This window comes from Zea mays, chromosome 9 (genome assembly GCF_902167145.1).
Source record: "Zea mays cultivar B73 chromosome 9, Zm-B73-REFERENCE-NAM-5.0, whole genome shotgun sequence".
Classification (NCBI taxonomy): domain Eukaryota; kingdom Viridiplantae; phylum Streptophyta; class Magnoliopsida; order Poales; family Poaceae; genus Zea; species Zea mays.
The window spans coordinates 93,392,547-93,403,470 of record NC_050104.1 but is presented as its reverse complement, the minus strand read 5'-3'; positions in this window follow the sequence as shown (position 1 = coordinate 93,403,470).

Here is a 10,924-nt window from a genome sequence, read left to right as displayed (position 1 = left end):
CTCTTCTTGAATCTCGAGGACGAGATTCCGTTAAGGGGGTTAGATTTGTTACACCCTGAATTTGGGGGTATAAAATTTCTTTTTTACTATCCACCAAATTCAGGTGTTACCCTCTCTTTTCCTTAATTTTTTCTTTTCTTTTTCCTAAATAGTGGGGAGTTATTTTGTTTTATATATTTATAAGTCTAGTAAAATAAAACACTAAAGGAATAATGATTGATGCATCATGCAGAAATATATATTTGTTTTTGTGTGATGTTTTGCTTTGGTGTGTATCCTTTTAATATGTAGCTCATTTATTGTAAATAAATTTGATAGTAGGAAAATAGAAAAGAGAAGAAATAGAAAATGAATAAAAACAAAAGGAAAAGAAGTCTCCCTCAGCCCACCCACTACCCAGCGCCCCTCCCCGGCCCACCTCGCGCGCGCTTCCCCTCCCTCGGCTTGCCCGCGGCCCACTCGAACTCCGCCGGCCTAGCCCCTCACCCTCGCCTGCTCGGCCTGCTGTGGCCCAGCGCGTGGCGTCCGCGCTCATCGGCGCATCCGCGTGGCCCAGCGCCCCCCGCGGCCCAGCACCACGCATCCCTGGCCTCGTTTCCCAGCTCCCCCAGCCTGCGCGTGGCCCAGCGCTACCCCCCCCCCCCCCCCCCCCCCCCCGCTGGCCCAGTCCCGCGCACGCGTCGCGCTCCGCGCGGGGACGCTCGAACGCACCGCGGCTCAAGCCGTTTTTCCCCCCGCGGCTCACTCCGCTCCGCTGGCCTGCGCGCGTGCTGGTTGCGTGGCCGGCCCAGCTGCCCCACGCTCCACAGCCCTGCGCGCCCAGCCGGTCCAGCGTGCGGCGCCCGCGCTCGCCCTGCTCCAGCCGTCGCCGCCGCGCATGTGGGCGTGGTTGGGACGCCAAGATGCGCGTCGTCCACTGGCCAGCAGGCCCAGGCGCTAGGCCATCGCGAGGCCTCTTCCAGGCGTTCCTGTGCATCTTCCAAAAACTGCCTCCCCCGCGACGTGTGTGCCCTCATCCCAGAGCCGAAACCGCCCTGCGGATGCGCAACGCGCTGACCGAGCGGCCATGGCGGCTGGGCTCCCCAGCCACGACCCCTGCATGGTGAAGCCCCGTGACAAGCACCTTACCCACCGCGTCGGCACCGCCTCGCTGTGCCAGCTCTCGTCCTCGTCCGCGTTCAGCAGCCACGCGCGGGCTCGCTGTCTACACGCCCGACACACCTCGACGTCCGCCATCGTCGCAATGTGAGATCCCGTCCACCCCCTTCCTTCCTCGCTATCTGCTGCGTACCCGCCCCGCCAGCATGCTACCGTTCGTTGCATGTCGTCGATCGCTCGCACACCCTAATCGGAGCCTGCCCTCACCGCTGCGTCGCGGTGCCCGATCGCCCACGCCCGAGCCTTGCCTGGTGCACGTCACCGTCATCTGCACTTGTTTCCGATGCGCGTCGTTGCCGAGGTGAGAATAGCATACATCCTGGTCTACCCCTATGCACGGCCCCCGCACGGCGCGATTTGCCGAACCGTGTGCGCAACAGGCCCAAAACACATCCTCACAGCTAGCGCGCACTCGCTTTTGCATATGCGCAGCACGTCGTCGGGACTCTGACGGCGTCTGTCTACCCCTCCATCTACCGCTCTAGAACTCGTTCGTCTACCCCCTGCATGCGCGCATTCGCGCCGCTCGCCTCGCCGTTGCCCGCTCTGCGCGCGCTGTGTCGTCGTGCTGTGCTTGCCGGGTGTCCTCTCTCGGTCGAGCGAGCTGTCGTGCACCGTTAATTAGCCCATTCTTGTTTAGTTGTCGGGGTTATTTATAATATCACTTTAACTAGAACGGGTCTATAATTTTAACTCGTGCTTTTATAAATATAAATGGTAATTAACTTGTTTAATAGTAGTTTAAGTACTTTTGTTTAATTAATTGTTTGTTGTGCTCGTAGTTGTGTTGTTCGCGCGCGGCATCGTTTGCGCGTCGTCAAGTTGTTCGCGCACGTTATCGCGTTGGTTCGCGCGATGTCGTGCGCTTTGTTTCGCACAGTGTCACATGTTGTCACGCATCTTTCACGTGGGTCGCACGTTGTTCGCGCGCGCTGTTCGCACGTGTGGCGCTCGCCGTCAGCGTGTTCGTTCGCGTGTCCGGTCCATGCGTTACTCACCTGTTGTTGCGTGCATGGTCACGTGTCGTTCGTGCGTATCGCACGTGCTGTTTCACATGTGTCGCACACGTCGTTTTCTTGTGTGTCACGCGGCGTTCGCGCATATCGCGTGCTGCCCCCGTGCGATATTAAAACCGTTTGCTTATAATCACTCATGGCAGTTAATTAACTATTTAGTCGTCCACTATTAAACTAGTAAGTTAGTCATAACTATATAGTAGTTTTAATCTACATTTGATGTCAATTAATATGATTACGTCGAATTAAATGTTCTAACTAATATTTTTAGCATAAACGTTATAACTTCTCGACCGTAGCCCCGACTGTTGCGTTCATTTTTACTCACGTGATCGTAGAAGCGAGCTATATTCTGTATTACATATTTTTATATTATTTTCCTTTGCATGGTGTAATGTTCTTATGCATGTATATGTTTGCTTGTCCCTGTTCGTATTCGCTGCGTGTCGTGAATAGATCGCGATCTGTTTCCGAGCTTCGAGGAATTGACGGTCAAGCTTTGGCGACCAAGAGATCAAACTCTTCGAGTTCTATGAGGATGAAGACCCTGAGCATCTATTTGGTGAAGGCAAGTATCGCTTGACCCATCTATGTCCTATACATTTTATAATTCACTCCCCGCATTTACACAATTTGTACCTAAGGATTGACTAGCTTTTGTTTATCTTGTCCTTGTTTACCTATTCTGGTTGGGTTATTATTCCCCTTTTATGCTATTATTCGAGCACTGTGTGATGATGTCCAGTTATGTAACTGCTGTGTACATGAATTGTTGATCCTGGCACGTACATGGTTCGCATTCGGTTTGCCTTCTAAAACCGGGTGTGACAGTACTTCTCCAAGCTAGTCTTCAGATTTCTCGTGACCTGAGTGCTACTCGTAGCAATACATACAAATAGGCAAGGAGTACATAAACATAACAGTACACCAAACATGAGAACAAACAACATAAGAATATTCTGCGTGTCGTTACGAGATTGTGGGTTCGAGAATTACTAAATTCAAAGTTACAATTAAAAGGGGTATGGTTTTCTGAAATTTTTGGTGATTAAGTAGTAAAATAACTCTTTACAAACCACATGAGAAAAATACTAGAGAAGTAACTAATTATATTTTAATCTAAGTTATAAGTTAATTTAGAGTATACTTGTAGACAATTTGAAATAATATCCTAACTTTCATTAGCAAGTTTAATCATAAGTTAAAAATGTATTTATCTACTTTTTATAACAAGTGATATGATAAAACCATGTTGTTTATTGCATAGGCATTTTCATTACGAAGCTAATGCAACTTGAACGGACAATTTGGAGTTAAAGCGTGCAAGTTATGAATTTTCTAAGATTATTTGATTTATTTCTATATTATAAATCATTTTATAGATTTTTATTTACTTAAAACAAGAATTATGGACTGCTGTCATTATTTCCTAAAATCATAGGGACTAATGCGCTAAAATATGGACTTGGTTTTAATGGTTTCTGAACTGGAAAGGATGGTGGTTTAATTCCCTAGATACACAGGGGTTCTTAAGTAAGATGGCCACGACAAAGGGGTCTAGACCAATGAGATCTGTTGGATCTCCAACGGACGGCACCGATTAGATTGCTATTTAATCGAACCAGTATTTAGCACAACCAGTCCGATCAAAGATCAACGGCCCGCATCAAATCTGGCTGATACGTGACATAGAGCGACCCAGTACGTCCGATCTAATCTTATGGTCTGAGTTCAATCCAGACGAAGGGGTACGCGGTTCTAATCTTGATCGTTCAAACTAAATCTGGCGGCCGAAACGTCATCAACCCTGGATCTAATCTGGAGCATCCGCTCCGCGATCAACGGTCCCGGACCCATTTGCTTCCTCTAGGCAGCCAACCGCACAGAGCTCTGCTCCCGCAGCGACGCAACCCGTCGAGCAACCCTGTCCGGTGATTCAACGCACCAAAGCCCAAATTGAAAGGCGCTACACCATGCTAAGGTTATGGTGAAACAAAGGAGTGAGTTCTTACTCGCAACCGAGCAGCACAGAGTCCAGTCGACGGTGTGTGGCGGACGTAGGGCTTCGGCGAGCAATTCGATGGTCACCACGAGCCCTTCCTTCACACAGGTGCTTTGGTAACCTTCGTCGAGCCACGTTGAAGCTTCCTGGGATGACACTGAGGCCTCAATGGCGACATGAGTGGGGGTCGATGGCAGCGGCACGATTCCCCTCCCGGTTTCTCTGTTCACCCGACACTGGATGACAGGCGCGTTCTTCTGTGGGTTGAGGATTGAGGGGAGATTACGACATGGTAGCCCCCATATATATAACCCGAAGCTAGCAGTTAGGAGACCGAGCTCCAGAATTCACGGTGGCTTCTTACCCAAAGACACGACGTTTGTTACATGAAGACGATGGTTCCAACCTGGTGGTCTCACATGCCAGCCAGAGAACCGAGCGTGCGGGCGGCCTCCCGACTGGCTGACAAAGCAGGCCCCGCCAGGCAGCGACTCCCTACGCGCGTGACTGCAGAGCAGGTGCAAGGGTAAGTTGGGCTGACTGAAATTCCGTCCTAGGCGCAGGTAAGGCTTCCCCTTTCTATTTTTTTTCTTTATTTTCTTTCTTCAATTCAAATTTTAATTCCAATCTATTTTAAAATTTAAGATCAGGTTTTAATGCTCAAACAAGAAGCTCCGGCATGAAATTCATATCTTTTATTAATTTGTCAATTACTTATTATTATTATATATATATATATATATATATATATATATAATCCTTTATGCTAATGCTAGGAAAATAATTCATAAGGTGTAATATTTATTTAAAGGATAATCTAACCTTTACACTCTAGAGAATATCTCTAAATATAGTATTCCTTATAAGGATCCCCTCATATTTCTTATCCTCCCCCCTTTCTAAGTCAAACAAAAGAAAATCTACTTTAAGTTTGATCATTTTTAGAGAGTAGTTGTGAAAGGAAAAGGAATTCTTATTAGTAGTTATTACTTTTTTTGGTTAGCTTTTTTTTAATAATTCCAAAATGAAATTTTGGGTGTTACATCAATACTCAAATCAATTCAAAGCTCGGGGGCTACACCCATTGGGTGCACTTGCGGTGCATCAAATGGACACAAGGATGAAGCAAAAGCTGAACTCGAAAACACATTATGAAGACCTTTGAGTTGATTAGTACTCAAATCAATTCAAAGCTTAGGGGCTACGCCCATTGGGTGTATCGATACAAGGAAGAAAGAAAACGTTGAACTCAAAAGCGGACTATGAAAACCTTTGAGTTGATTGATACTCAAATGAATTCAAAGCTTGGGACTACACCCATTTGGTGCACCTAATTGATATAAGAATGGAACAAAACTTCCTTCAAAAAGCTTGGAAGAAACAAAGGACATCATTTCTCCTTAGAGTCTTGAGCCAACTACTCTCAAAAGTTGGCTTGAGCCTCGGAGGCTTGTGGGGGATAGATATCCCCCGGGTCCTCATGAACACTAAAGTGTATCATGGGCTGCCTGATGGGCCTCCCATTGGTTCATCCTACGGGATGGGCCAATAGGTCATAATTAGGTCGAGCGAATTTGATCCAAGAAGACAAAGACCGGTGTCCGAGTTATGCGCTACTGAAGCTCTGATATCTCGGGTGGTGCAGTTGTAAGCGCCTGAGGAGCTAAGCATTCGATGATAACTCGGATGGGAAGGTGATCAAGACCCCAGGTATTAGGGTTGCAAGCTGCGACAAAGAAGGAGATAAGTAAAGTAGATAGTGATCACCACTTGTAAAGGGATAACTCTCTGGTCGTGTATATAAGGCCGAGGGGGGACCCCAACAATATTATCTCATCTCAACCCACCCTCATCAGGAACACTTGAGCAGTCACAAAAGCTAACTTGTAACCTTCATACCCTAGGAATCAAAATACAACCACAAACAGGAAGTAGGGTGTTACACATTCTAAAGTGGCCTGAACCTGTATAAATCCTTGTGCATCATCGACGTCCTCCTGCACGTACCATCGAGTCGCAATCAACTGCATCGTCCTACCCAAAAGCATCACGTGGGTAATCCCGTGGTGCGTAGTCGGGTCACAAACACCGACAATAACCTCCCTGCTCAAAAGCAGTTGAACCTGCCCTCAGGGGAGTTCAACTAGATTTGAGCAAAAGGAGCTCTCTGGTCAAAACCATTTGGGCAGGTTCAATTTGGGTTTTATCCCAGAACCTCATTAGTCAAAATCGGTTGAACTTACCCATGGGTGGTTGAACCAGTGTCAGGGTCAGAACGACTGTTCTAACCTCTATCTACCAGTCAGAATGGCAAACTGACAGGCAAGGCAGGTCGAACCGGCCCTAGGGCAGGTTCAACTGGTTTTGGTCTTTTAGCTCCAATCAAACTATATTTTTTGAACTTGGTTTGGCTTTGGTCAAAACCAGTTCAACTGTCTTGGGGCAGGTTCAACCGGCCTCCATGCAGAAAGTCCCAAACGACTAGTTTTGGAGCCCTACCTATATATACTCACTCCTATTTCTCTCCTCCACATAAGAGTACACATTCAACTCCATTTCTAACCCGAGAAACACTTCCCACTCTCTCTCTCACCTCTTCACTCTCCCATTTCAAATCTTTTGAGAGAAATCTTTGACTGAGATTGAAGAGCTGTGGGTTTTTGTGCTTCATCTCCAATCTGTCTTGCTCTTCTTGAGTCGAGCTTTGGTACTACATCGAATTCTTTGTGGATTCATTAATCTTGGAGCTTCTAGCTTCTAGACGACTAGGTGTCGCTTGTGAGTCTCCAAATCTTGTGGAAGACCAAAATAAAGTTTGTATTACCTGCTCGTGTGAGCAAAGATTAGTGTTGGCTTGACCTCTGTGGCCGGCAAACGGAGGATTAGGGTTGAAAGAGACCCGACTCTTTGTGGGCGCCTCAACGAGGAAGTAGGACACCTTTGTGGTGTGACCAAACCTTAGGATAAATCTTGTGTCTCTTGTGTTCTTGCTCACTGTGTTTGTCCGTGTTCTTCGGTCTCTCACCATTCCATGGAAGAATTGTTTATATCTTTTTGGTGTGTGCATTTTGAGAAGTGCCCTTCTCAGATCTACTTCTTTGAACCCTATGGATCATCTAGGACATCCCATTTGCAAAGTTAACTAGGTGAATTTCGAGATCAATTCAGTTTTATATCTCATTCTTTAGTCAGACTCATGCAGACCAGTTGAACCAGTTTTACCTAGTTCATTTATAGTTTTTGTTGAAAAAAAATCTGCTTGCCTATTCACCCCCTCTAGGCAACTTTCAAGGCAGCTGCGTTGACCAGCCAAGTAGATGTTGATGTTGCTGGAGCAGAGTCAGCAAAGCTTTCCTTTGAACTAGAAAGATTGAATATGAAGTCGATTGAGGATGATGCTGAGGTGCGTGGTGGAGTGAATAGGGCCCGGGGCACTTTTGTACATGTGATGCTAATTGGGAACTTGGGGCGTGCACTGTGTCCTTTGATGAGAGTGGACCTGACGTTGGAAAGCGGTTTACTGGCTGTGTCGAAGAGGAACTTGGCAGTATTACAACGGTGGTTAGGGGCCTAATGGGGTGTTCCGATCTAGTTACCCATGAGGGCACCCAGAACGCTCTTGCATGTGAAGGTTGTCATCACTTTGAGCCACTCGGGTGCATTGACAAGGTCTTCGAGCGAAGTGTGTATGCTATTGAGGGTGATCGTATAGTGGGCTTATCTGCCGAGGTGTTGTTCGATCGTATGTGGCGGCCACATGGTATATCTGTAGTGAAGGAGAATTCTGGTCGGGACATCGATAAGTGATTAAGATCAGTTTTTGTTTTACATTGGTTTGCGTTGACGGACTTGTGTGGTTTAAAGTTTTGTTTGTTTGACAGGAGTGCTTGGAGGCGGAGGCTGACGAGTCAGATAATTCAGACACGAAGTCCGACCTGCTAGTGCCGATAGCTAGTGTGAAGGCTGCTGTGCAGGCACCAAGTTCGAAGGTGGCTAAGGGTCCGTTCGGTAGACATCTACCTAGATTGCTTCTCTAATTTGTATAAGTTTTGATCAACAGGAACAATTCTTGGTGTATTCCGGTAGAAACGAACAGACCCTAAGTCTTCGCACCGTGATGAAGATGTCCCGAAGGATTCAGAGCAGGTTTATGAAACTTTGGTTTGGGGAAGGTTTCTTTTGAGGACTTTTGTTGAGGGAGTAGGATAATTGTGACTGACAAACTTTCTGGATGCCTGCGCGGGTTCTGATGTCTGGGCCTGCGCTGTAAGTTATTGTTATTTCTAACACTTCAGAGTTTGATGATGTTGTCTTTGTTTCCCCTCTTGGTTGTCGTAGTCATTTAGTGGACTCCAAAGATTTATACAAGCTTTTTAGTTCTAAAGAGTCTTCGAATCTCGAAGATGAATTAGCGTTTTTTGCACTTTTAGACGAAGTAACGTCGGCTCCCCTTATTTTGAACGAAGGGGCACTTCGCTAGCTAGCCGAGGTGACGAAGACATGACATCGTCTGGCCATGGGAAAGGGAGGCGAAAAGTGACTCAGAAATGATTGAGGGCTGGTTCAGGGGCTACCTTATCGTTGACGGCGATAGGCAACCCGTCAAAATGTGATGAGTCAGTGGGATCGAAGTCCACTGTCCGTGAGTTTTTGATTAACCAGGCTAATAATGCATGTCTTCGAGAAGACAAAATTAGGCGTATGTTTTTTGGCGAAGAGCTTGAACTGCTCTTGTGCGATTATAGGGAGCTTGGTCTCCTTGCGATGAGGGAACGTTGGGACTATTGAGAGTTATGTTCGCTCTTCTTGCGCGTGTTGTACTGTTCGTGGGATGGCATTGTAATGAGTTTTTGTTTGTTTTCCTTCGCATGTCATCGATCGACAATTTAGCATTTCAAATGCTACCCTCGCCCCTTTGGCGATCGGTGAAGGATGCAGAGGTATTGTCTGGGTACAATCTTCGCATCTTGTGTCTGTGTTTTTGTCTTGTTGATTCGGCTGTGCCCTTAGGCGACTTTTGCATGGAGTCTGTCTTCGAGTAGGCTGCACCCTTAGGTGACTTTTTCTCAAAGACTGTCTTCACGTAGGCTACACCCTTAGGCGACTTTTGCTCGGAGACTGTCTTCACACATTTGTCGTGTGTTTCTGACTACACCCTTAGGCGACTTTTGCTCGGATATGGTCTTCGCACATTTGTCATGAGTTTTCGGCTGCACCCTTAGGCGACTTTTGCTCGGATATGGTCTTCACACATTTGTCGTGCGTTTCTGGCTACACCCTTAGGCAACTTTTGCTTGGATATGGTATGTCACCAATGACGGTTTATTCTGTATCATCGCGATGACTTTTCTTGGTGTCGAATGTTGAAGGCCATTGTGAAGGCCTTTTTTGATGTTTTTATGCTCTACAGGTAGGAGGATTTTGCATTTTTATTATTACATGGCTCCGCCTCATTAAAAACCTCGCCCCGTGCAAGGACAAGAGTGCGGGCCTAATTGCAGAACGTGTGCATGGTTTGTTACAAGGGCACGAACTGGATCTGTCTTACAAATAATATTTTCATAAATTGTCTACATTCCATGAATGTTCGAGGTCTACGCCTATCTTGCTTGCGAGCCTGTAGGAGTTTGACGGCGTCTTCTTCTTGACTATGGATGGGCCTTCCCATTTTGGTTCGAGCTTGCCCTTTAACTCCGTTCATGTTGTTCTTATGACGATGAGGTCTCCTTCTTGGAATTCTTTGGAGATGACAACTTTGTCTCTCTAACTTTTTGTTGTTGCTTGGTACTTGTTTAGGGCGTCAAGGGCTTGAGCTCAGTTTCTGTCGAGGAGGTATTTTGTTGTTAGCTTGTCAATGTCTCGGACTGCATCGAGATCTGATCGCGGTGAACCCTACTTAAGCTCCTGCGGAGTTATTGCTTCGGCTCCATACGCCAATCTAAATGGAGGGAAGCCTGTTGCACAATATTTAGTTGTATCTAGTCCCCAAAGCACTTTGGGTAATTGATGTGCCATTCACCCTTTTTGTCCTTAAGGAGTCTTTTCTTGATTACTATGAAAATCTTTCCATTTCCGCACTCGACGACTTCGTTAAACTGTGGATGATAAACTAAGGTGAATACTGCCTTTGTTCCTATGGAGGCACAAAAATCTCAGAAATCTTAATTGTCAAACTATTTTATATTGTCTACCGTCAGTTCGGAGGGCACTCCAAAACGACAAATGTTGTTTTCCAGAAGAATTTTTGTGCTATTTTTGTTGTTATGGTTGAGACTGTTCTTGCCTCAATCCACTTGAAGTGATTCACAACAACGAAGGCATATTTCAGATTGCCCTGTGCGGTGGAAAGCAGCCCTGCTATGCTAAGGCCCCATCGTTGCAAATGTCAAGTATGGGCTATTAATTTCGTGAGCTATGAAGGTGCTCCATTTCAAGGTCAGAATTTTTGGCATGCCTCTCATGATGGTACTACACAATTTGACACGCATACGATGCCTGGCCAATAGAAACCTTCGCGCTTGACTTTGGCAGCGAGGGCTCTAGGGCCCGAGTGACAGCCACATACTCCTTTATGTATCTCGCGAAGGAGGTCTATGCCTTCAACTTCCGTGATACACTTGAGAAGGGGCTAGCTGAGTCCTCTTCTATATAGTTATCCTTTTATTATCGTGAAACCATGACTTCGGTAATTCATCCTTTTGGCATTAGCTCGGTCTGTAGGGTGGTAATGACCTTGCAGGTATAAAGT